Raw genomic sequence first — 26,291 nt, forward strand, 5'->3', positions numbered from 1 at the left:
CCTGGAAAGCTGTTGCTCAGCCACATCTGACCGTGTCACTACTCGCAAAGAGGCACAGAGAGTGGGGCTGCTTGCTTGTCTTGCCACCTCAAACTTCAAACGTACTTTTGGCGTTCCGTGCTGGGTACCTCCGGCAGCCCTGCTCCGAAAATGCGAACGTCTGCTGATAGCTCACAGCCAGAAAGGGCAAGCCTGGAAAGCTGTTGCTCAGCCTCATCTGCCCTTGGCCCTGCTCGCACAGAGGCACAGAGACTGGGGCTGCTAGCTTGTCTTTCCACCCAAAATTCAAATGTATCTTAGGGGTACACTCTTGGGCACCTCCAACCGCCCTGCTCCGAAAATGCGAACGTTTCCAGATAGCTCGCAGGCAGAAAGGGGCAGTCTGCTAAGCTGTTGCTCAGCCTCATCTGCCCATGGCACTGCTCACACAGAGGCACAGAGACTGGGGCTGCTTGCTCCTCTTGCCACCTCAAACTTCAAACATAGCCCTTAGATGTGGGTTCCCTGCTGGATGCCCCCAGCAGCCCTGTCTGAAAATGCAAACGTCTCCAGATAGCTCGCAGCCAGAAGGGGCTAGCCTGGAAAGCTTATGCTCAGCATCATCTGCCCCTGGCACTGCTCGCACAGAGGCACAGAGACTGGGGCTGCTTGCTTGTCTTGCCACCCAAAATTCAAATGCATCTTAGGGGTTCGCTCTTGGGCACCTCCAGCCGCCCTGCTCCGAAAATGCGAATGTCTGCAGATAGCTCGCAGCCAGAAGGGGCTAGGCTGGAAAGCTGTTGCTCAGGCTCGTCTCCCCATGGCCCTGCTCGCACAGAGGCACAGAGAGTGTCGATGCTTGCTTGTCTTGCAAACTCAAAATTCAAAGGTATCTTAGGGGGTCCCTGCCGGGATCCTTTCGCAGTAGTGCTCTGAAAATGCGAACGTTACAAAATAGCTCGCAGCCAGAAGGGGCTAGGCTGGAAAGCTGTTGCTCAGCCTCATCTGCCCATGGCACTGCTCACACAGAGGCACTGAGACTGGGGCTGCTTGCTTCTCTTGGCACCTCAAACTTCAAACATAGCCCAGAGATGTGGGGTCCGTGCCGGGTGCCCCCAGCAGCCCTGTCTGAAAATGCAAACGTCTCCAGATAGCTCGCCAGCAGAAGGGTCTAGCCTGGAAAGCTGTTGCTCAGCCTCATCTGCCCGTGGCACTGCTCGCACAGAGACACAGAGAGTAGGGCTGCTTGCTTGTCTTGCCACCTCAAATTTCAAACGTAACGAGGGGGTCCCTCAAGAGTGCCTCCAGCAGCCGTGCTCCGAAAATGCGAACGTCTCCAGATAGCTCGATGTCAGAAGGGGCTAGCCTGGAAAGCTGTTGCTCAGCCTCATCTGCCCATGCACTGCTCGCGCAGAGGCACAGAGAGTGGGGCTGCTTGCTTGTCTTGCCACCTCAAACTTCAAACGTATCTTAGGGGGTGCCTGCCGGGCTCCTCCAGCACCCCTGCTCCGAAAATGCGAACGTCTCCAGATAGCTGGCAGCCAGAAGGGGCAAGCCTGGAAAGCTTTTGCTCAGCGTTATCTGACCGTGGCACTGCTCGCACAGAGGCACAGAGACTGGGGCTGCTTGCTTGTCTTGCAACCTCAAACTTCAAACGTATCTTAGGGTGTCTCTGCTGGGCGCCTCCAGCAGCCCTGCTCCGAAAATGGGAACGTCTCCAGATAGCTGGCAGCCAGAAGGGGCTAGTCAGGAAAGCTGTTGCTCAGCCTCATCTGCCCATGGCCCTGCTCGCACAGAGGCACAGAGAGTGGGGCTGCTTTCTTGTCTTGCCATATCAAACTTCAAATGTATCTTAGGTGGTCCCTGCCGGGCTCCTTTCGCAGCCGTGCTCCGAAAATGCGAACGTCTGCAGATAGCTCGCAGCCAGAAGGGGCTAGGCTGGAAAGCTGTTGCTCAGAGTCATCTGCCCATGGCACTGTTTCCACAGAGGCACAGAGAGTGGGGCTGCTTGCTTGTCTTGCCACCTCAAACTTCAAACGTAGCCAATGGGTATTGATATCCTGCCAAGCTCCTTTTGCCGCCCTGTCTGAAAATGCAAACATCTCAAGATAGCTCACCAGCAGAAGGGGCTAGCCTGGAAAGCTGTTGCTCAACCTCATCTGCCCATGGCACTGCTCGCACAGAGGCACAGAGAGTGGGGCTGCTTGCTTCTCTTGCCACCTGAAACTTCAAACGTATCTTAGGTTGTCTCTGCTGGGCGCCTCTAGCAGCCCTGCTCCGAAAAAGGGAACGTCTCCAGATAGCTGGCAGCCAGAAGGGGCTAGCCTGGAAAGCTGTTGCTCAGCATTATCTGCCCATGGCCCTGCTCGCACAGAGGCACAGGGATTGGGGCTGCTTGTTTGTCTTGCCACCTCAAACTTCAAACGTATCTTAGGGGGTCCCTGCCGGGCTCCTTTCGCAGCCGTGCTCCGAGCTCCGAAAATGCGAACGTCTCAAAATAGCTGGCAGCCAGAAGGGGCTAGCCTGGAAAGCTGTTGCTCAGCCTCATCTGTCCGTGGCACTGCTCGCACAGAAGCACAGAGAGTGGGGCTGCTTGCTTGTCTTGCCACCCAAAATTCAAACGTATCTTAGGGTTTCTCTGCCGGGCTCCTCCAGCAGCCCTGCTCTGAAAATGTGAACGTCTCCAGATAGCTGGCAGCCAGAAGGGGCAAGCCTGGAAAGCTGTTGCTCAGCATTATCTGACCGTGCCACTGCTCGCACAGAGGCACAGAGAGTGGGGCTGCTTGCTTGTCTTGCCACCTCAAACTTCAAACGTAGCCACTGGGTAATGATGTCCTGCCAAGCTCCTTTTGCCGCCCTGTCTTAAAATGCGAACGTCTGAAGATAGATCGCCAGCAGAAGGGGCTAGCCTGGAAAGCTGTTGCTCAACCTCATCTGCCCATGGCACTGCTCGCACAGAGGCAGAGAGACTGGGGCTGCTTGCTTGTCTTGCCACCTCAAACTTCAAACGTATCTTAGGGGGTCCCTGCCAGGCTTCTTTCGCATCCCTGCTCTGAAAATGCGAACATCTGCATATACCTCGCAGCCAGAAGGGGCTAGCCTGGAAAGCTGCTGCTCAGCCTCATCTGTCCGTGGCACTGCTCGCACAGAAGCACAGAGAGTGGGGCTGCTTGCTTGTCTTGCAACCTAAAATTCAAAAGTATCCCGGGGATCCCTGCCGGGCTCCTTTCGCAGCCCTGCTCCGAAAATGCGAACGTCTCCAGATAGCTCGCTGTCAGAAGGGGCTATCCTGGAAAGCTGTTGCTCAGCCTCATCTGCCCATGCACTGCTCGCGCAGAGGCACAGAGAGTGGGGTTGCTTGCTTGTCTTGCCACCTCAAACTTCAAACGTATCTTAGGGGGTGCCTGCCGGGCTCCTCCAGCACCCCTGCTCCGAAAATGCGAACGTCTCAAGATAGCTCGCAGCCAGAAGGGGCTAGCCTGGAAAGCTGTTGCTCAGCGTCATGTGCCCATGGCACTGTTTGCACAGAGGCAAAGAGAGTGAGGATGCTTGCTTGTCTTGCCACCTCAAACTTCAAACGTAGCCACTGGGTATTGATGTCCTGCCAAGCTCCTTTTGCCGCCCTGTCTGAAAATGCAAAGGTCTCAAGATAGCTCGCAGCCAGAAGGGGCTAGCCTGGAAAGCTGCTGCTCAGCCTCATCTGTCCGTGGCACTGCTCGCACAGAAGCACAGAGAGTGGGGCTGCTTGCTTGTCTTGCTACCTAAAATTCAAAAGTATCACGGGGATCCCTGCCAAGCTCCCTTTGCCGCCCTGTCTGAAAATGCAAACATCTCAAGATAGCTCACCAGCAGAAGGGGCTAGCCTGGAAAGCTGTTGCTCAACCTCATCTGCCCATGGCACTGCTCGCACAGAGGCACAGAGAGTGGGGCTGCTTGCTTCTCTTGCCACCTCAAACTTCAAAATTATCTTAGGTTGTCTCTGCTGGGCGCCTCCAGCAGCCCTGCTCCGAAAATGGGAACGTCTCCAGATAGCTGGCAGCCAGAAGGGGCTAGCCTGGAAAGCTGTTGCTCAGCATTATCTGCCCATGGCCCTGCTCGCACAGAGGCACAGAGAGTGCGGCTGCTTGCTTGTCTTGCAAACTCAAACTTCAAACGTGTCTTAGGGGATCTCTGCCGGGCGCGTCCAGCAGCCCTGCTCTGAAGATGGGAACTTCTCCAGAATAGCTGGCAGCCAGAAGGGGCTAACCTGGAAAGCTGTTGCTCAGCCTTATCTGCCCATGGCCCTGCTTGCACAGAGGCACAGAGAGTGGGTCTGCTTGCTTTTCTTGCAAACTCAAACTTCAAACGTGTCTTACGGGGTCCCTGTCGGGCTCCTTTCGCAGCCCTGCTCCGAAAATGGGAACGTCTCCAGATAGCTGGCAGCCAGAAGGGGCTAGCCTGGAAAGCTGTTGCTCAGCATTATCTGCCCATGTCCCTGCTCACACAGAGGCACAGAGAGTGGGGCTGCTTGCTTGTCTTGCCACCTCAAACTTCAAACGTATCTTAGGGGGTCCCTGCCGGGCTCCTTTCGCAGCCGTGCTCCGAAAATGCGAACGTCTCAAAATAGCTGGCAGCCAGAAGGGGCTAGCCTGGAAAGCTGTTGCTCAGCCTCATCTGTCCGTGGCACTGCTCGCACAGAAGCACAGAGAGTGGGGCTGCTTGCTTGTCTTGCCACCCAAAATTCAAACGTATCTTAGGGTTTCTCTGCCGGGCTCCTCCAGCAGCCCTGCTCTGAAAATGTGAACGTCTCCAGATAGCTGGCAGCCAGAAGGGGCAAGCCTGGAAAGCTGTTGCTCAGCATTATCTGACCGTGCCACTGCTCGCACAGAGGCACTGAGACTGGGGCTGCTTGCTTGTCTTGCCACCTCAAACTTCAAACGTAGCCACTGGGTAATGATGTCCTGCCAAGCTCCTTTTGCCGCCCTGTCTTAAAATGCGAACGTCTCAAGATAGATCGCCAGCAGAAGGGGCTAGCCTGGAAAGCTGTTCCTCAACCTCATCTGCCCATGGCACTGCTCGCACAGAGGCAGAGAGACTGGGGCTGCTTGCTTGTCTTGCCACCTCAAACTTCAAACATATCTTAAGGGGGTCCCTGCCAGGCTTCTTTCGCATCCCTGCTCTGAAAATGCGAACGTCTGCATATAGCTCGCAGCCAGAAGGGGCTAGCCTGGAAAGCTGCTGCTCAGCCTCATCTGTCCGTGGCACTGCTCGCACAGAAGCACAGAGAGTGGGGCTGCTTGCTTGTCTTGCAACCTAAAATTCAAAAGTATCCCGGGGATCCCTGCCGGGCTCCTTTCGCAGCCCTGCTCCGAAAATGCGAACGTCTCCAGATAGCTCGCTGTCAGAAGGGGCTATCCTGGAAAGCTGTTGCTCAGCCTCATCTGCCCATGCACTGCTCGCGCAGAGGCACAGAGAGTGGGGTTGCTTGCTTGTCTTGCCACCTCAAACTTCAAACGTATCTTAGGGGGTGCCTGCCAGGCTCCTCCAGCACCCCTGCTCCGAAAATGCGAACGTCTCAAGATAGCTCGCAGCCAGAAGGGGCTAGCCTGGAAAGCTGTTGCTCAGCGTCATGTGCCCATGGCACTGTTTGCACAGAGGCAAAGAGAGTGAGGATGCTTGCTTGTCTTGCCACCTCAAACTTCAAACGTAGCCACTGGGTATTGATGTCCTGCCAAGCTCCTTTTGCCGCCCTGTCTGAAAATGCAAAGGTCTCAAGATAGCTCGCAGCCAGAAGGGGCTAGCCTGGAAAGCTGCTGCTCAGCCTCATCTGTCCGTGGCACTGCTCGCACAGAAGCACAGAGAGTGGGGCTGCTTGCTTGTCTTGCTACCTAAAATTCAAAAGTATCACGGGGATCCCTGCCAAGCTCCCTTTGCCGCCCTGTCTGAAAATGCAAACATCTCAAGATAGCTCACCAGCAGAAGGGGCTAGCCTGGAAAGCTGTTGCTCAACCTCATCTGCCCATGGCACTGCTCGCACAGAGGCACAGAGAGTGGGGCTGCTTGCTTCTCTTGCCACCTCAAACTTCAAAATTATCTTAGGTTGTCTCTGCTGGGCGCCTCCAGCAGCCCTGCTCCGAAAATGGGAACGTCTCCAGATAGCTGGCAGCCAGAAGGGGCTAGCCTGGAAAGCTGTTGCTCAGCATTATCTGCCCATGGCCCTGCTCGCACAGAGGCACAGAGAGTGCGGCTGCTTGCTTGTCTTGCAAACTCAAACTTCAAACGTGTCTTAGGGGATCTCTGCCGGGCGCGTCCAGCAGCCCTGCTCTGAAGATGGGAACTTCTCCAGAATAGCTGGCAGCCAGAAGGGGCTAACCTGGAAAGCTGTTGCTCAGCCTTATCTGCCCATGGCCCTGCTTGCACAGAGGCACAGAGAGTGGGTCTGCTTGCTTTTCTTGCAAACTCAAACTTCAAACGTGTCTTACGGGGTCCCTGTCGGGATCCTTTCGCAGCCCTGCTCCGAAAATGGGAACGTCTCCAGATAGCTGGCAGCCAGAAGGGGCTAGCCTGGAAAGCTGTTGCTCAGCATTATCTGCCCATGTCCCTGCTCACACAGAGGCACAGAGAGTGGGGCTGCTTGCTTGTCTTGCCACCTCAAACTTCAAACGTATCTTAGGGGGTCCCTGCCGGGCTCCTTTCGCAGCCGTGCTCCGAAAATGCGAACGTCTCAAAATAGCTGGCAGCCAGAAGGGGCTAGCCTGGAAAGCTGTTGCTCAGCCTCATCTGTCCGTGGCACTGCTCGCACAGAAGCACAGAGAGTGGGGCTGCTTGCTTGTCTTGCCACCCAAAATTCAAACGTATCTTAGGGTTTCTCTGCCGGGCTCCTCCAGCAGCCCTGCTCTGAAAATGTGAACGTCTCCAGATAGCTGGCAGCCAGAAGGGGCAAGCCTGGAAAGCTGTTGCTCAGCATTATCTGACCGTGCCACTGCTCGCACAGAGGCACTGAGACTGGGGCTGCTTGCTTGTCTTGCCACCTCAAACTTCAAACGTAGCCACTGGGTAATGATGTCCTGCCAAGCTCCTTTTGCCGCCCTGTCTTAAAATGCGAACGTCTCAAGATAGATCGCCAGCAGAAGGGGCTAGCCTGGAAAGCTGTTGCTCAACCTCATCTGCCCATGGCACTGCTCGCACAGAGGCAGAGAGACTGGGGCTGCTTGCTTGTCTTGCCACCTCAAACTTCAAACATATCTTAAGGGGGTCCCTGCCAGGCTTCTTTCGCATCCCTGCTCTGAAAATGCGAACGTCTGCATATAGCTCGCAGCCAGAAGGGGCTAGCCTGGAAAGCTGCTGCTCAGCCTCATCTGTCCGTGGCACTGCTCGCACAGAAGCACAGAGAGTGGGGCTGCTTGCTTGTCTTGCAACCTAAAATTCAAAAGTATCCCGGGGATCCCTGCCGGGCTCCTTTCGCAGCCCTGCTCCGAAAATGCGAACGTCTCCAGATAGCTCGCTGTCAGAAGGGGCTATCCTGGAAAGCTGTTGCTCAGCCTCATCTGCCCATGCACTGCTCGCGCAGAGGCACAGAGAGTGGGGTTGCTTGCTTGTCTTGCCACCTCAAACTTCAAACGTATCTTAGGGGGTGCCTGCCAGGCTCCTCCAGCACCCCTGCTCCGAAAATGCGAACGTCTCAAGATAGCTCGCAGCCAGAAGGGGCTAGCCTGGAAAGCTGTTGCTCAGCGTCATGTGCCCATGGCACTGTTTGCACAGAGGCAAAGAGAGTGAGGATGCTTGCTTGTCTTGCCACCTCAAACTTCAAACGTAGCCACTGGGTATTGATGTCCTGCCAAGCTCCTTTTGCCGCCCTGTCTGAAAATGCAAAGGTCTCAAGATAGCTCGCAGCCAGAAGGGGCTAGCCTGGAAAGCTGCTGCTCAGCCTCATCTGTCCGTGGCACTGCTCGCACAGAAGCACAGAGAGTGGGGCTGCTTGCTTGTCTTGCTACCTAAAATTCAAAAGTATCACGGGGATCCCTGCCAAGCTCCCTTTGCCGCCCTGTCTGAAAATGCAAACATCTCAAGATAGCTCACCAGCAGAAGGGGCTAGCCTGGAAAGCTGTTGCTCAACCTCATCTGCCCATGGCACTGCTCGCACAGAGGCACAGAGAGTGGGGCTGCTTGCTTCTCTTGCCACCTCAAACTTCAAAATTATCTTAGGTTGTCTCTGCTGGGCGCCTCCAGCAGCCCTGCTCCGAAAATGGGAACGTCTCCAGATAGCTGGCAGCCAGAAGGGGCTAGCCTGGAAAGCTGTTGCTCAGCATTATCTGCCCATGGCCCTGCTCGCACAGAGGCACAGAGAGTGCGGATGCTTGCTTGTCTTGCAAACTCAAACTTCAAACGTGTCTTAGGGGATCTCTGCCGGGCGCGTCCAGCAGCCCTGCTCTGAAGATGGGAACTTCTCCAGAATAGCTGGCAGCCAGAAGGGGCTAACCTGGAAAGCTGTTGCTCAGCCTTATCTGCCCATGGCCCTGCTTGCACAGAGGCACAGAGAGTGGGGCTGCTTGCTTTTCTTGCAAACTCAAACTTCAAACGTGTCTTACGGGGTCCCTCTCGGGCTCCTTTCGCAGCCCTGCTCCGAAAATGGGAACGTCTCCAGATAGCTGGCAGCCAGAAGGGGCTAGCCTGGAAAGCTGTTGCTCAGCATTATCTGCCCATGGCCCTGCTCACACAGAGGCACAGAGAGTGGGGCTGCTTGCTTGTCTTGCCACCTCAAACTTCAAACGTATCTTAGGGGGTCCCTGCCGGGCTCCTTTCGCAGCCGTGCTCCGAAAATGCGAACGTCTCAAAATAGCTCGCCAGCAGAAGGGGCTAGCCTGGAAAGCTGTTGCTCAACCTCATCTGCCCATGGCACTGCTCGCACAGAGGCAGAGAGACTGGGGCTGCTTGCTTGTCTTGCCACCTCAAACTTCAAACGTATCTTAGGGTGTCTCTGCCGGGCTCCTCCAGCAGCCCTGCTCTGAAGATGGGAACGTCTCCAGAATAGCTGGCAGCCAGAAGGGGCTAGCCTGGAAAGCTGTTGCTCAGCCTCATCTGCCCATGGCCCTGCTTGCACAGAGGCACAGAGAGTGAGGATTCTTGCGTGTCTTGCCACCTCAAAATTCAAACGTATCCACTGGGTATTGATGTCCTGCCAAGCTCCTTTTGCCGCCCTGTCTGAAAATGCAAACGTCTCAAGATTGCTCGCAGCCAGAAGGGGCTAGCCTGGAAAGCTGTTGCTCAGCCTCATCTGTCCGTGGCACTGCTCGCACAGAAGCACAGAGAGTGGGGCTGCTTGCTTGTCTTGCTACCCAAAATTCAAACGTATCTTAGGGTGTCTCTGCCGGGCTCCTCCAGCACCCCTGCTCTGAAAATGCGAACGTCTCCAGATAGCTGGCAGCCAGAAGGGGCAAGGCTGGAAAGCTGTTGCTCAGCCTCATCTGCCCATGGCCCTGCTTGCACAGAGGCACAGAGAGTGGGGCTGCTTGCTTGTCTTGCTACCTAAAATTCAAAAGTATCCCGGGGATCCCTGCCGGGCTCCTTTCGCAGCCCTGCTCCGAAAATGCGAACGTCTGCTGATAGCTCGCTGTCAGAAGGGGCTAGCCTGGAAAGCTGTTGCTCAGCCTCATCTGCCCATGCACTGCTCGCGCAGAGGCACAGAGAGTGGGGCTGCTTGCTTGTCTTGCAACCTCAAACTTCAAACGTATCTTAGGTTGTCTCTGCTGGGCGCCTCCAGCAGCCCTGCTCTGAAAATGGGAACGTCTCCAGATAGCTGGCAGCCAGAAGGGGCTAGCCTGGAAAGCTGTTACTCAGCATTATCTGCCCATGGCACTGCTCGCACAGAAGCACAGAGAGTGGGGCTGCTTGCTTGTCTTGCCACCAAAAATTCAAACGTATCTTAGGGTGTCTCTGCCGGGCTCCTCCAGCAGCCGTGCTCCGAAAATGCGAACGTCTCAAAATAGCTCGCAGCCAGAAGGGGCTAGGCTGGAAAGCTGTTGCTCAGCCTCATCTGCCCATGGCACTGTTTGCACAGAGGCACAGAGAGTGAGGATGCTTGCTTGTCTTGCCACCTCAAACTTCAAACGTAGCCACTGGATAACGATGTCCTGCAAAGCTCCTTTTGCCGCCCTGTCTGAAAATGCGAACGTCTCAAGATAGCTCGCCAGCAGAAGGGGCTAGCCTGGAAAGCCGTTGCTCAACCTCATCTGCCCATGGCACTGCTCGCGCAGAGGCAGAGAGACTGGGGCTGCTTGCTTCTCTTGCCACCTCAAACTTCAAACGTATCTTAAGGGGGTCCCTGCCAGGCTCGTTTCGCAGCCCTGCTCTGAAAATGCGAACGTCTGCATATAGCTCGCAGCCAGAAGGGGCTAGCCTGGAAAGCTGCTGCTCAGCCTCATCTGTCCGTGGCACTGCTCGCACAGAGGCACAGAGAGTGGGGCTGCTTGCTTGTCTTGCTACCAAAAATTCAAAAGTATCCCGGGGAACCCTGCCGGACTCCTTTCGCAGCCCTGCTCCGAAAATGCGAACGTCTCCAGATAGCTCACTGTCAGAAGGGGCTAGCCTGGAAAGCTGTTGCTCAGCCTCATCTGCCCATGCACTGCTCGCGCAGAGGCACAGAGACTGGGGCTGCTTGCTTGTCTTGCCACCCAAACTTCAAACGTATCTTAGGGTGTCTCTGCCGGGCTCCTCCAGCAGCCCTGCTCTGAAAATGCGAACGTCTCCAGATAGCTGGCAGCCAGAAGGGGCAAGCCTGGAAAGCTGTTGCTCAGCCTCATCTGACCGTGGCACTGCTCGCACAGAGGCACTGAGACTGGGGCTGCTTGATTGTCTTGCAACCTCAAACTTCAAACGTATCTTAGGGGGTCCCTGCCGGGCGCCTCCAGCAACCCTGCTCCCAAAATGCGAACATGTCAAGATAGCTCGCAGCCAGAAGGGGCTAGTCTGGAAAGCTGTTGCTCAGCCTCATCTGCCCATGGCCCTGCTCACACAGAGGCACAGAGACTGGGGCTGCTTGCTTGTCTTGCCACCTCAAACTTCAAACGTGTCTTAGGGGGTGCCTGCCGGACTCCTCCAGCAGCCCTGCTCCGAAAATGCGAACGTCTCCAGATAGCTGGCAGCCAGAAGGGGCTAGCCTGGAAAGCTTTTGCTCAGCGTTATCTGACCGTGGCACTGCTCGCACAGAGGCACAGAGAGTGGGGCTGCTTGCTTGTCTTGCCACGCAAAATTCAAACGTATCTTAGGGTGTCTCTGCCGGGCTCCTTCAACAGCCTTGTCTGAAAATGCGAACGTCTCCAGATAGCTGGCAGCCAGAAGGGGCAAGCCTGGAAAGCTGTTGCTCAGCATTATCTGACCGTGGCACTGCTCGCACAGAGGCACTGAGACTGGGGCTGCTTGCTTGTCTTGCAACCTCAAACTTCAAACGTATCTTAGGTTGTCTCTACTGGGCGCCTCCAGCAGCCCTGCTCCGAAAATGGGAACGTCTCCAGATAGCTGGCAGCCAGAAGGGGCTAGCCTGGAAAGCTGTTACTCAGCATTATGTGCCCATGGCCCTGCTCGCACAGAGGCACAGAGAGTGGGGCTGCTTGCTTGTCTTGCCACCTCAAACTTCAAACGTATCTTAGGGGGTCCCTGCCGGGCTTCTTTCGCAGCCGTCCTCCGAAAATGCGAACGTCTCAAAATAGCTGGCAGCCAGAAGGGGCTAGCCTGGAAAGCTGTTGCTCAGCCTCATCTGTCCGTGGCACTGCTCGCACAGAAGCACAGAGAGTGGGGCTGCTTGCTTGTCTTGCCACCCAAAATTCAAACGTATCTTAGGGTGTCTCTGCCGGGCTCCTCCAGCAGCCGTGCTCCGAAAATGCGAATGTCTCAAAATAGCTCGCAGCCAGAAGGGGCTAGGCTGGAAAGCTGTTGATCAGCCTCATCTGCCCATGGCACTGTTTGCACAGAGGCACAGAGAGTGAGGATGCTTGCTTGTCTTGCCACCTCAAAATTCAAACGTATCTTAAGGGGCTCCCTGCCAGGCTCGTTTCGCAGCCCTACTCTGAAAATGCGAACGTCTGCATATAGCTCGCAGCCAGAAGGGGCTAGCCTGGAAAGCTGCTGCTCAGCCTCATCTGTCCGTGGCACTGCTCGCACAGAGGCACAGAGAGTGGGGCTGCTTGCTTGTCTTGCTACCTAAAATTCAAAAGTATCCCGGGGATCCCTGCCGGACTCCTTTCGCAGCCCTGCTCCGAAAATGCGAACGTCTCCAGATAGCTCACTGTCAGAAGGGGCTAGACTGGAAAGCTTTTGCTCAGCATTATCTGACCGTGGCACTGCTCGCACAGAGGCACAGAGAGTGGGGCTGCTTGCTTGTCTTGCCACGCAAAATTCAAACGTATCTTAGGGTGTCTCTGCCGGGCTCCTCCAGCAGCCCTGCTCTGAAAATGCGAACGTCTCCAGATAGCTGGCACCCAGAAGGGGCAAGCCTGGAAAGCTGTTGCTCAGCATTATCTGACCGTGGCACTGCTCTCACAGAGGCACTGAGACTGGGGCTGCTTGCTTGTCTTGCAACCTCAAACTTCAAACGTATCTTAGGGGGTCCCTGCCGGGCGCCTCCAGCAACCCTGCTCCCAAAATGCGAACATGTCAAGATAGCTCGCAGCCAGAAGGGGCTAGTCTGGAAAGCTGTTGCTCAGCCTCATCTGCCCATGGCCCTGCTCACACAGAGGCACAGAGACTGGGGCTGCTTGCTTGTCTTGCCACCTCAAACTTCAAACGTATCTTAGGGGATCTCTGCCGGGCGCGTCCAGCAGCCGTGCTCTGAAGATGGGAACGTCTCCAGAATAGCTGGCAGCCAGAAGGGGCTAGCCTGGAAAGCTGTTGCTCAGCCTCATCTGCCCATGGCCCTGCTTGCACAGAGGCACAGAGACTGGGGCTGCTTGCTTGTCTTGCAAACTCAAACTTCAAACGTTTCTTACGGGGTCCCTGTCGGGCTCCTTTCGCAGCCGTGCTCCGAAAATGCGAACGTCTCAAAATAGCTCGCAGCCAGAAGGGGCTAGCCTGGAAAGCTGTTGCTCAGCCTCATCTGTCCGTGGCACTGCTCGCACAGAGGCACAGAGAGTGGGGCTGCTTGCTTGTCTTGCTACCTAAAATTCAAAAGTATCCCGGGGATCCCTGCCGGGCTCCTTTCGCAGCCCTGCTCCGAAAATGCGAACATCTCCAGATAGCTGGCAGCCAGAAGGGGCTAGCATGGAAAGCTGTTGCTCAGCGTCATCTGACCGTGGCACTGCTCGCACAGAGGCACAGAGAGTGGGGCTGCTTGCTTGTCTTGCAACCTCAAACTTCAAACGTATCTTAGGGGGTCCCTGCCGAGCGCCTCCAGCAACCCTGCTACCAAAATGCGAACGTCTCAAGATAGCTCGCAGCCAGAAGGGGCAAGCCTGGAAAGCTGTTGCTCAGCCACATCTGACCGTGTCACTACTCGCAAAGAGGCACAGAGAGTGGGGCTGCTTGCTTGTCTTGCCACCTCAAACTTCAAACGTACTTTTGGCGTTCCGTGCTGGGTACCTCCGGCAGCCCTGCTCCGAAAATGCGAACGTCTGCTGATAGCTCACAGCCAGAAAGGGCAAGCCTGGAAAGCTGTTGCTCAGCCTCATCTGCCCTTGGCCCTGCTCGCACAGAGGCACAGAGACTGGGGCTGCTAGCTTGTCTTTCCACCCAAAATTCAAATGTATCTTAGGGATACACTCTTGGGCACCTCCAACCGCCCTGCTCCGAAAATGCGAACGTTTCCAGATAGCTCGCAGGCAGAAAGGGGCAGTCTGCTAAGCTGTTGCTCAGCCTCATCTGCCCATGGCACTGCTCACACAGAGGCACAGAGACTGGGGCTGCTTGCTCCTCTTGCCACCTCAAACTTCAAACATAGCCCTTAGATGTGGGTTCCCTGCTGGATGCCCCCAGCAGCCCTGTCTGAAAATGCAAACGTCTCCAGATAGCTCGCAGCCAGAAGGGGCTACCCTGGAAAGCTGTTGCTCATCCTCATCTGCCCATGGCATTGCTCGCACAGAGGCACAGAGACTGGGGCTGCTTGCTTGTCTTGCAACCTCAAACTTCAAACGTATTCCGGGGATCCCTGCGGGGCTCCTTTCGCAGATCTACTCCGAAAAAGCGAACGTCTCCAGATAGCTCGCAGCCAGAATGGGCTAGCTTGGAAAGCTGTTGCTCAGCCTGATCTGCCCATGGCACTGCTCGCACAGAGGCACAGAGACTGGGGCTGCTTGCTTGTCTTGCCACCTCAAACTTCAAACGTATTCCGGGGGTCCCTGCGGGGCTCCTTTCGCAGATCTACTCCGAAAAAGCGAACGTCTCCAGATAGCTCGCAGCCAGAAGGGGCTAGCCTGGTAAGCTGTTGCTCAGCCTCATCTGCTCATGGCAGTGCTCGCACAGAGGCACAGAGACTGGGGCTGCTTGCTTGTCTTGCCACCTCAAACTTCAAACGTATCCTAAAAGGTCCCTGTCGCGCTCCTTTCACAGCCGCGCTCCGAAAATGCGAATGTCTCGAAATATCTCACAGTCAGAAGGGGCTAGCCTCGAAAGCTGTTGCTCAGCCTCATCTGCCCATGGCACTGCTCGCACAGAGGCACAGAGACTGGGGCTGCTTGCTTGTCTTGCCACCTCAAACTTCAAACATATCTTAGGGGGTCCCTTCATGACGCCTGCAGCAGCCCTGCTCCGAAAATGTAAACATCTCCAGATAGCTCGCAGCTAGAAGGGGCTAGCCTGGAAAGCTGTTGCTCAGCCTCATCTGCCCATTGCAGTGCTCGCACAGAGGCACAGAGACTGGGGCTGCTTGCTTGTCTTGCCACCTCAAACTTCAAATGTATCCTGGGGGTCCCTGTCGCGCTCCTTTCGCAGTCGTGCTCCGAAAATGCGAACGTCTCGAAATATCTCACAGTCAGCAGGGGCTAGCCTCGAAAGCTGTTGCTCAGCCTCATGTGTCCATGGCACTGTTCGCACAGAGGCACAAAGACTGGGGCTGCTTGCTTGTCTTGCCACCTCAAACTTCAAACATATTCCGGGGGTCCCTGCGGGGCTCCTTTCGCAGCTCTACTCCGAAAAAGCGAACGTCTCCAGATAGCTCGCAGCCAGAATGGGCTAGCTTGGAAAGCTGTTGCTCAGCCTCATCTGCCCATGGCACTGCTCGCACAGAGGCACTGAGACTGGGGCTGCTTGCTTGTCTTGCAACCTCAAACTTCAAACGTATCTTAGGGGGTCCCTGCCGGGCGCCTCCAGCAACCCTGCTCCCAAAATGCGAACATCTCTAGATAGCTCGCAGCCAGAAGGGGCTAGTCTGGAAAGCTGTTGCTCAGCCTCATCTGCCCACGGCCCTGCTCACACAGAGGCACAGAGACTGGGGCTGCTTGCTTGTCTTGCCACTTCAAACTTCAAACGTATCTTAGGGGATCTCTGCCGGGCGCGTCCAGCAGCCGTGCTCTGAAGATGGGAACGTCTCCAGAATAGGTGGCAGCCAGAAGGGGCTAGCCTGGAAAGCTGTTGCTCAGCCTCATCTGCCCATGGCCCTGCTTGCACAGAGGCACAGAGACTGGGGCTGCTTGCTTGTCTTGCAAACTCAAACTTCAAACGTGTCTTACGGGGTCCCTGTCGGGCTCCTTTCGCAGCCGTGCTCCGAAAATGCGAACGTCTCAAAATAGCTCGCAGCCAGAAGGGGCTAGGCTGGAAAGCTGTTGCTCAGCCTCATCTGCCCATGGCACTGTTTGCACAGAGGCACAGAGAGTGGGGCTGCTTGCTTCTCTTGCCACCTCAAACTTCAAATGTATCTTAAGGGGGTCCCTGCCAGGCTTCTTTCGCAGCCCTGCTCTGAAAATGCGAACGTCTGCATATAGCTCGAAGCCAGAAGGGGCTAGCCTGGAAAGCTGTTGCTCAGCCTCATCTGTCCGTGGCACTGCTCGCACAGAGGCACAGAGAGTGGGGCTGCTTGCTTATCTTGCTACCTAAAATTCAAAAGTATCCCGGGGATCCCTGCCGGGCTCCTTTCGCAGCCCTGCTCCGAAAATGCGAACATCTCCAGATAGCTGGCAGCCAGAAGGGGCTAGCATGGAAAGCTGTTGCTCAGCGTAATCTGACCGTGGCACTGCTCGCACAGAGGCACAGAGAGTGGGGCTGCTTGCTTGTCTTGCAACCTCAAACTTCAAACGTATCTTAGGGGGTCCCTGCCGAGCGCCTCCAGCAACCCTGCTACCAAAATGCGAACGTCTACAGATATCTCGCAGCCAGAAGGGGCAAGCCTGGAAAGCTGTTGCTCAGCCACATCTGACCGTGTCACTACTCGCAAAGAGGCACAGAGAGTGGGGCTGCTTGCTTGTCTTGCTACCTCAAACTTCAAACGTACATTTGGCGTTCCGTGCTGGGTACCTCCGGCAGCCCTGCTCCGAAAATGCGAACGTCTCAAGATAGCTCACAGCCAGAAAGGGCAAGCCTGGAAAGCTGTTGCTCAGCCTCATCTGCCCTTGGCCCTGCTCGCACAGAGGCACAGAGACTGGGGCTGCTAGCTTGTCTTTCCACCCAAAATTCAAATGTATCTTAGGGGTACACTCTTGGGCACCTCCAACCGCCCTGCTCCGAAAATGCGAACGTTTCCAGATAGCTCGCAGGCAGAAAGGGGCAGTCTGCTAAGCTGTTGCTCAGCCTCATCTGCCCATGGCACTGCTCACACAGAGGCACAGAGAGTGGGGCTGCTTGCTCCTCTTGCCACCTCAAACTTCAAACATAGCCCTTAGATGTGGGTTCCCTGCTGGATGCCCCCAGCAGCCCTGTCTGAAAATGCAAACGTCTCCAGATAGCTCGCCAGCAGAAGGGTCTAGCCTGGAAAGCTGTTGCTCAGCCTCATCTGCCCGTGGCACTGCTCGCACAGAGACACAGAGAGTAGGGCTGCTTGCTTGTCTTGCCACCTCAAATTTCAAACGTAACGAGGGGGTCCCTCAAGAGTGCCTCCAGCAGCCGTGCTCCGAAAATGCGAACGTCTCCAGATAGCTCGCAGCCAGAAGCGGCTAGCCTGGAAAGCTTATGCTCAGCATCATCTGCCCCTGGCACTGCTCGCACAGAGGCACAGAGACTGGGGCTGCTTGCTTGTCTTGCCACCTCAAACTTCAAACGTATATTAGGGGATCTCTGCCGGGCGCGTCCAGCAACCCTCCTCTGAAGATGGGAACGTCTCCAGATAGCTCACAGCCAGAAGGGGCTAGCATGGAAAGCTGTTGCTCAGCCTCATCTGCCCATGGCCCTGCTCGCACAGAGGCACAGAGACTGGGGCTGCTTGCTTGTGTTGCCACCTCAAACTTCAAACGTACATTTGGAGGTCTGTGCCGGGCGCATCCGGCAGACCTGCTCCGAAAATGCGAAGGTCTGCTGATAGCTCACAGCCAGAAAGGGCCACTCTGCAAAGCTGTTGCTCAGCCTCATCTGCCCATGGCCCTGCTCGCACAGAGGCACAGAGAGTGGGGCTGCTTGCTTGTCTTGCCACCCAAAATTCAAATGTATCTTAGGGGTTCGCTCTTGGGCACCTCCAGCCGCTCTGCTCCAAAAATGCGAACATCTGCAGATAGCTCGCAGGCAGAAAGGGGCAGTCTGCTAAGCTGTTGCTCAGCCTCATCTGCCCGTGGCCCTGCTCGCACAGAGGCACAGAGACTGGGGCTGCTTGCTCCTCTTGCCACCTCAAACTTCAAACATAGCCCTTAGATGTGGGGTCCCTGCTCGATGCCCCCCGCAGCCCTGTCTGAAAATGGGAACGTCTCCAGATAGCTGGCAGCCAGAAGGGGCTAGGCTGGAAAGCTGTTGCTCAGGCTCGTCTCCCCATGGCCCTGCTCGCACAGAGGCACAGAGAGTGTCGATGCTTGCTTGTCTTGCAAACTCAAAATTCAAACGTATCTTAGGGGGTCCCTGCCGGGATCCTTTCGCAGTAGTGCTCTGAAAATGCGAACGTTACAAAATAGCTCGCAGCCAGAAGGGGCTAGGCTGGAAAGCTGTTGCTCAGCCTCATCTGCCCATGGCACTGCTCACACAGAGGCACAGAGAGTGGGGCTGCTTGCTTCTCTTGCCACCTCAAACTTCAAACATAGCCCAGAGATGTGGGGTCCGTGCCGGGTGCCCCCAGCAGCCCTGTCTGAAAATGCAAACGTCTCCAGATAGCTCGCCAGCAGAAGGGTCTAGCCTGGAAAGCTGTTGCTCAGCCTCATCTGCCCGTGGCACTGCTCGCACAGAGACACAGAGAGTAGGGCTGCTTGCTTGTCTTGCCACCTCAAATTTCAAACGTAACGAGGGGGTCCCTCAAGAGTGCCTCCAGCAGCCGTGCTCCGAAAATGCGAACGTCTCCAGATAGCTCGCAGCCAGAAGGGGCTAGCCTGGAAAGCTGTTGCTCAGCCTCATCTGCCCATGCACTGCTCGCGCAGAGGCACAGAGAGTGGGGCTGCTTGCTTGTCTTGCCACCTCAAACTTCAAACGTATCTTAGGGGGTGCCTGCCGGGCTCCTCCAGCACCCCTGCTCCGAAAATGCGAACGTCTCCAGATAGCTGGCAGCCAGAAGGGGCAAGCCTGGAAAGCTTTTGCTCAGCGTTATCTGACCGTGGCACTGCTCGCACAGAGGCACAGAGAGTGGGGCTGCTTGCTTGTCTTGCCACCTCAAACTTCAAACGTATCTTAGGTTGTCTCTGCTGGGCGCCTCCAGCAGCCCTGCTCCGAAAATGGGAACGTCTCCAGATAGCTGGCAGCCAGAAGGGGCTAGCCTGGAAAGCTGTTACTCAGCATTATCTGCCCATGGCCCTGCTCGCACAGAGGCACAGAGAGTGGGGCTGCTTGCTTGTCTTGCCACCTCAAACTTCAAACGTATCTTAGGGGGTCCCTGCCGGGCTTCTTTCGCAGCCGTCCTCCGAAAATGCGAACGTCTCAAAATAGCTGGCAGCCAGAAGGGGCTAGCCTGGAAAGCTGTTGCTCAGCCTCATCTGTCCGTGGCACTGCTCGCACAGAAGCACAAAGAGTGGGGCTGCTTGCTTGTCTTGCCACCCAAAATTCAAACGTATCTTAGGGTGTCTCTGCCGGGCTCCTCCAGCAGCCGTGCTCCGAAAATGCGAACGTCTCCAGATAGCTGGCAGCCAGAAGGGGCTACCCTGGAAAGCTGTTGCTCATCCTCATCTGCCCATGGCACTGCTCGCACAGAGGCAGAGAGACTGGGGCTGCTTGCTTGTCTTGCAACCTCAAACTTCAAACGTATTCCGGGGGTCCCTGCGGGGCTCCTTTCGCAGCTCTACTCCGAAAAAGCGAACGTCTCCAGATAGCTCGCAGCCAGAATGGGCTAGCTTGGAAAGCTGTTGCTCAGCCTGATCTGCCCATGGCACTGCTCGCACAGAGGCACAGAGACTGGGGCTGCTTGCTTGTCTTGCCACCTCAAACTTCAAACGTATTCCGGGGGTCCCTGCGGGGCTCCTTTCGCAGATCTACTCCGAAAAAGCGAACGTCTCCAGATAGCTCGCAGCCAGAAGGGGCTAGCCTGGTAAGCTGTTGCTCAGCCTCATCTGCTCATGGCAGTGCTCGCACAGAGGCACAGAGACTGGGGCTGCTTGCTTGTCTTGCCACCTCAAACTTCAAACGTATCCTAAAAGGTCCCTGTCGCGCTCCTTTCACAGCCGCGCTCCGAAAATGCGAATGTCTCGAAATATCTCACAGTCAGCAGGGGCTAGCCTCGAAAGCTGTTGCTCAGCCTCATCTGCCCATGGCACTGCTCGCACAGAGGCACAGAGACTGGGGCTGCTTACTTGTCTTGCCACCTCAAACTTCAAACATATCTTAGGGGGTCCCTTCATGACGCCTGCAGCAGCCCTGCTCCGAAAATGTAAACATCTCCAGATAGCTCGCAGCTAGAAGGGGCTAGCCTGGAAAGCTGTTGCTCAGCCTCATCTGCCCATTGCAGTGCTCGCACAGAGGCACAGAGACTGGGGCTGCTTGCTTGTCTTGCCACCTCAAACTTCAAATGTATCCCGGGGGTCCCTGTCGCGCTCCTTTCGCAGTCGTGCTCCGAAAATGCGAACGTCTCGAAATATCTCACAGTCAGCAGGGGCTAGCCTCGAAAGCTGTTGCTCACCCTCATGTGTCCATGGCACTGTTCGCACAGAGGCACAAAGACTGGGGCTGCTTGCTTGTCTTGCAACCTCAAACTTCAAACGTATCTTAGGGGTTCCCTGCCGAGCGCCTCCAGCAACCCTGCTACCAAAATGCGAACGTCTACAGATATCTCGCAGCCAGAAGGGGCAAGCCTGGAAAGCTGTTGCTCAGCCACATCTGACCGTGTCACTACTCGCAAAGAGGCACAGAGAGTGGGGCTGCTTGCTTGTCTTGCTACCTCAAACTTCAAACGTACATTTGGCGTTCCGTGCTGGGTACCTCCGGCAGCCCTGCTCCGAAAATGCGAACGTCTCAAGATAGCTCACAGCCAGAAAGGGCAAGCCTGGAAAGCTGTTGCTCAGCCTCATCTGCCCTTGGCCCTGCTCGCACAGAGGCACAGAGACTGGGGCTGCTAGCTTGTCTTTCCACCCAAAATTCAAATGTATCTTAGGGGTACACTCTTGGGCACCTCCAACCGCCCTGCTCCGAAAATGCGAACGTTTCCAGATAGCTCGCAGGCAGAAAGGGGCAGTCTGCTAAGCTGTTGCTCAGCCTCATCTGCCCATGGCACTGCTCACACAGAGGCACAGAGACTGGGGCTGCTTGCTCCTCTTGCCACCTCAAACTTCAAACATAGCCCTTAGATGTGGGTTCCCTGCTGGATGCCCCCAGCAGCCCTGTCTGAAAATGCAAACGTCTCCAGATAGCTCGCCAGCAGAAGGGTCTAGCCTGGAAAGCTGTTGCTCAGCCTCATCTGCCCGTGGCACTGCTCGCACAGAGACACAGAGAGTAGGGCTGCTTGCTTGTCTTGCCACCTCAAATTTCAAACGTAACGAGGGGGTCCCTCAAGAGTGCCTCCAGCAGCCGTGCTCCGAAAATGCGAACGTCTCCAGATAGCTCGCAGCCAGAAGGGGCTAGCCTGGAAAGCTTATGCTCAGCATCATCTGCCCCTGGCACTGCTCGCACAGAGGCACAGAGACTGGGGCTGCTTGCTTGTCTTGCCACCTCAAACTTCAAACGTATATTAGGGGATCTCTGCCGGGCGCGTCCAGCAACCCTCCTCTGAAGATGGGAACGTCTCCAGATAGCTCACAGCCAGAAGGGGCTAGCATGGAAAGCTGTTGCTCAGCCTCATCTGCCCATGGCCCTGCTCGCACAGAGGCACAGAGACTGGGGCTGCTTGCTTGTGTTGCCACCTCAAACTTCAAACGTACATTTGGAGGTCTGTGCCGGGCGCATCCGGCAGACCTGCTCCGAAAATGCGAAGGTCTGCTGATAGCTCACAGCCAGAAAGGGCCACTCTGCAAAGCTGTTGCTCAGCCTCATCTGCCCATGGCCCTGCTCGCACAGAGGCACAGAGAGTGGGGCTGCTTGCTTGTCTTGCCACCCAAAATTCAAATGTATCTTAGGGGTTCGCTCTTGGGCACCTCCAGCCGCTCTGCTCCAAAAATGCGAACGTCTGCAGATAGCTCGCAGGCAGAAAGGGGCAGTCTGCTAAGCTGTTGCTCAGCCTCATCTGCCCGTGGCCCTGCTCGCACAGAGGCACAGAGACTGGGGCTGCTTGCTCCTCTTGCCACCTCAAACTTCAAACATAGCCCTTAGATGTGGGGTCCCTGCTCGATGCCCCCAGCAGCCCTGTCTGAAAATGGGAACGTCTCCAGATAGCTGGCAGCCAGAAGGGGCTAGGCTGGAAAGCTGTTGCTCAGGCTCGTCTCCCCATGGCCCTGCTCGCACAGAGGCACAGAGAGTGTCGATGCTTGCTTGTCTTGCAAACTCAAAATTCAAACGTATCTTAGGGGGTCCCTGCCGGGATCCTTTCGCAGTAGTGCTCTGAAAATGCGAACGTTACAAAATAGCTCGCAGCCAGAAGGGGCTAGGCTGGAAAGCTGTTGCTCAGCCTCATCTGCCCATGGCACTGCTCACACAGAGGCACAGAGAGTGGGGCTGCTTGCTTCTCTTGCCACCTCAATCTTCAAACATAGCCCTTAGATGTGGGTTCCCTGCTGGATGCCCCCAGCAGCCCTGTCTGAAAATGCAAACGTCTCCAGATAGCTCGCCAGCAGAAGGGTCTAGCCTGGAAAGCTGTTGCTCAGCCTCATCTGCCCGTGGCACTGCTCGCACAGAGACACAGAGAGTAGGGCTGCTTGCTTGTCTTGCCACCTCAAATTTCAAACGTAACGAGGGGGTCCCTCAAGAGTGCCTCCAGCAGCCGTGCTCCGAAAATGCGAACGTCTCCAGATAGCTCGCAGCCAGAAGGGGCTAGCCTGGAAAGCTTATGCTCAGCATCATCTGCCCCTGGCACTGCTCGCACAGAGGCACAGAGACTGGGGCTGCTTGCTTGTCTTGCCACCTCAAACTTCAAACGTATATTAGGGGATCTCTGCCGGGCGCGTCCAGCAACCCTCCTCTGAAGATGGGAACGTCTCCAGATAGCTCACAGCCAGAAGGGGCTAGCATGGAAAGCTGTTGCTCAGCCTCATCTGCCCATGGCCCTGCTCGCACAGAGGCACAGAGACTGGGGCTGCTTGCTTGTGTTGCCACCTCAAACTTCAAACGTACATTTGGAGGTCTGTGCCGGGCGCATCCGGCAGACCTGCTCCGAAAATGCGAAGGTCTGCTGATAGCTCACAGCCAGAAAGGGCCACTCTGCAAAGCTGTTGCTCAGCCTCATCTGCCCATGGCCCTGCTCGCACAGAGGCACAGAGAGTGGGGCTGCTTGCTTGTCTTGCCACCCAAAATTCAAATGTATCTTAGGGGTTCGCTCTTGGGCACCTCCAGCCGCTCTGCTCCAAAAATGCGAACGTCTGCAGATAGCTCGCAGGCAGAAAGGGGCAGTCTGCTAAGCTGTTGCTCAGCCTCATCTGCCCGTGGCCCTGCTCGCACAGAGGCACAGAGACTGGGGCTGCTTGCTCCTCTTGCCACCTCAAACTTCAAACATAGCCCTTAGATGTGGGGTCCCTGCTCGATGCCCCCAGCAGCCCTGTCTGAAAATGGGAACGTCTCCAGATAGCTGGCAGCCAGAAGGGGCTAGGCTGGAAAGCTGTTGCTCAGGCTCGTCTCCCCATGGCCCTGCTCGCACAGAGGCACAGAGAGTGTCGATGCTTGCTTGTCTTGCAAACTCAAAATTCAAACGTATCTTAGGGGGTCCCTGCCGGGATCCTTTCGCAGTAGTGCTCTGAAAATGCGAACGTTACAAAATAGCTCGCAGCCAGAAGGGGCTAGGCTGGAAAGCTGTTGCTCAGCCTCATCTGCCCATGGCACTGCTCACACAGAGGCACAGAGAGTGGGGCTGCTTGCTTCTCTTGCCACCTCAAACTTCAAACATAGCCCAGAGATGCGGGGTCCGTGCCGGGTGCCCCCAGCAGCCCTGTCCGAAAATGCAAACGTCTCCAGATAGCTCGCCAGCAGAAGGGTCTAGCCTGGAAAGCTGTTGCTCAGCCTCATCTGCCCGTGGCACTGCTCGCACAGAGACACAGAGAGTAGGGCTGCTTGCTTGTCTTGCCACCTCAAATTTCAAACGTAACGAGGGGGTCCCTCAAGAGTGCCTCCAGCAGCCGTGCTCCGAAAATGCGAACGTCTCCAGATAGCTCGCAGCCAGAAGGGGCTAGCCTGGAAAGCTGTTGCTCAGCCTCATCTGCCCATGCACTGCTCGCGCAGAGGCACAGAGAGTGGGGCTGCTTGCTTGTCTTGCCACCTCAAACTTCAAACGTATCTTAGGGGGTGCCTGCCGGGCTCCTCCAGCACCCCTGCTCCGAAAATGCGAACGTCTCCAGATAGCTGGCAGCCAGAAGGGGCAAGCCTGGAAAGCTTTTGCTCAGCGTTATCTGACCGTGGCACTGCTCGCACAGAGGCACAGAGAGTGGGGCTGCTTGCTTGTCTTGCAACCTCAAACTTCAAACGTATCTTAGGTTGTCTCTGCTGGGCGCCTCCAGCAGCCCTGCTCCGAAAATGTAAACATCTCCAGATAGCTCGCAGCTAGAAGGGGCTAGCCTGGAAAGCTGTTGCTCAGCCTCATCTGCCCATTGCAGTGCTCGCACAGAGGCACAGAGACTGGGGCTGCTTGCTTGTCTTGCCACCTCAAACTTCAAATGTATCCCGGGGGTCCCTGTCGCGCTCCTTTCGCAGTCGTGCTCCGAAAATGCGAACGTCTCGAAATATCTCACAGTCAGCAGGGGCTAGCCTCGAAAGCTGTTGCTCACCCTCATGTGTCCATGGCACTGTTCGCACAGAGGCACAAAGACTGGGGCTGCTTGCTTGTCTTGCAACCTCAAACTTCAAACGTATCTTAGGGGTTCCCTGCCGAGCGCCTCCAGCAACCCTGCTACCAAAATGCGAACGTCTACAGATATCTCGCAGCCAGAAGGGGCAAGCCTGGAAAGCTGTTGCTCAGCCACATCTGACCGTGTCACTACTCGCAAAGAGGCACAGAGAGTGGGGCTGCTTGCTTGTCTTGCTACCTCAAACTTCAAACGTACATTTGGCGTTCCGTGCTGGGTACCTCCGGCAGCCCTGCTCCGAAAATGCGAACGTCTGCTGATAGCTCACAGCCAGAAAGGGCAAGCCTGGAAAGCTGTTGCTCAGCCTCATCTGCCCTTGGCCCTGCTCGCACAGAGGCACAGAGACTGGGGCTGCTAGCTTGTCTTTCCACCCAAAATTCAAATGTATCTTAGGGGTACACTCTTGGGCACCTCCAACCGCCCTGCTCCGAAAATGCGAACGTTTCCAGATAGCTCGCAGGCAGAAAGGGGCAGTCTGCTAAGCTGTTGCTCAGCCTCATCTGCCCATGGCACTGCTCACACAGAGGCACAGAGACTGGGGCTGCTTGCTCCTCTTGCCACCTCAAACTTCAAACATAGCCCTTAGATGTGGGTTCCCTGCTGGATGCCCCCAGCAGCCCTGTCTGAAAATGCAAACGTCTCCAGATAGCTCGCCAGCAGAAGGGTCTAGCCTGGAAAGCTGTTGCTCAGCCTCATCTGCCCGTGGCACTGCTCGCACAGAGACACAGAGAGTAGGGCTGCTTGCTTGTCTTGCCACCTCAAATTTCAAACGTAACGAGGGGGTCCCTCAAGAGTGCCTCCAGCAGCCGTGCTCCGAAAATGCGAACGTCTCCAGATAGCTCGCAGCCAGAAGGGGCTAGCCTGGAAAGCTTATGCTCAGCATCATCTGCCCCTGGCACTGCTCGCACAGAGGCACAGAGACTGGGGCTGCTTGCTTGTCTTGCCACCTCAAACTTCAAACGTATATTAGGGGATCTCTGCCGGGCGCGTCCAGCAACCCTCCTCTGAAGATGGGAACGTCTCCAGATAGCTCACAGCCAGAAGGGGCTAGCATGGAAAGCTGTTGCTCAGCCTCATCTGCCCATGGCCCTGCTCGCACAGAGGCACAGAGACTGGGGCTGCTTGCTTGTGTTGCCACCTCAAACTTCAAACGTACATTTGGAGGTCTGTGCCGGGCGCATCCGGCAGACCTGCTCCGAAAATGCGAAGGTCTGCTGATAGCTCACAGCCAGAAAGGGCCACTCTGCAAAGCTGTTGCTCAGCCTCATCTGCCCATGGCCCTGCTCGCACAGAGGCACAGAGAGTGGGGCTGCTTGCTTGTCTTGCCACCCAAAATTCAAATGTATCTTAGGGGTTCGCTCTTGGGCACCTCCAGCCGCTCTGCTCCAAAAATGCGAACGTCTGCAGATAGCTCGCAGGCAGAAAGGGGCAGTCTGCTAAGCTGTTGCTCAGCCTCATCTGCCCGTGGCCCTGCTCGCACAGAGGCACAGAGACTGGGGCTGCTTGCTCCTCTTGCCACCTCAAACTTCAAACATAGCCCTTAGATGTGGGGTCCCTGCTCGATGCCCCCAGCAGCCCTGTCTGAAAATGGGAACGTCTCCAGATAGCTGGCAGCCAGAAGGGGCTAGGCTGGAAAGCTGTTGCTCAGGCTCGTCTCCCCATGGCCCTGCTCGCACAGAGGCACAGAGAGTGTCGATGCTTGCTTGTCTTGCAAACTCAAAATTCAAACGTATCTTAGGGGGTCCCTGCCGGGATCCTTTCGCAGTAGTGCTCTGAAAATGCGAACGTTACAAAATAGCTCGCAGCCAGAAGGGGCTAGGCTGGAAAGCTGTTGCTCAGCCTCATCTGCCCATGGCACTGCTCACACAGAGGCACAGAGAGTGG

This window comes from Opisthocomus hoazin, chromosome 3 (genome assembly GCF_030867145.1).
Source record: "Opisthocomus hoazin isolate bOpiHoa1 chromosome 3, bOpiHoa1.hap1, whole genome shotgun sequence".
NCBI classification, from domain to species: Eukaryota; Metazoa; Chordata; class Aves; order Opisthocomiformes; family Opisthocomidae; genus Opisthocomus; species Opisthocomus hoazin.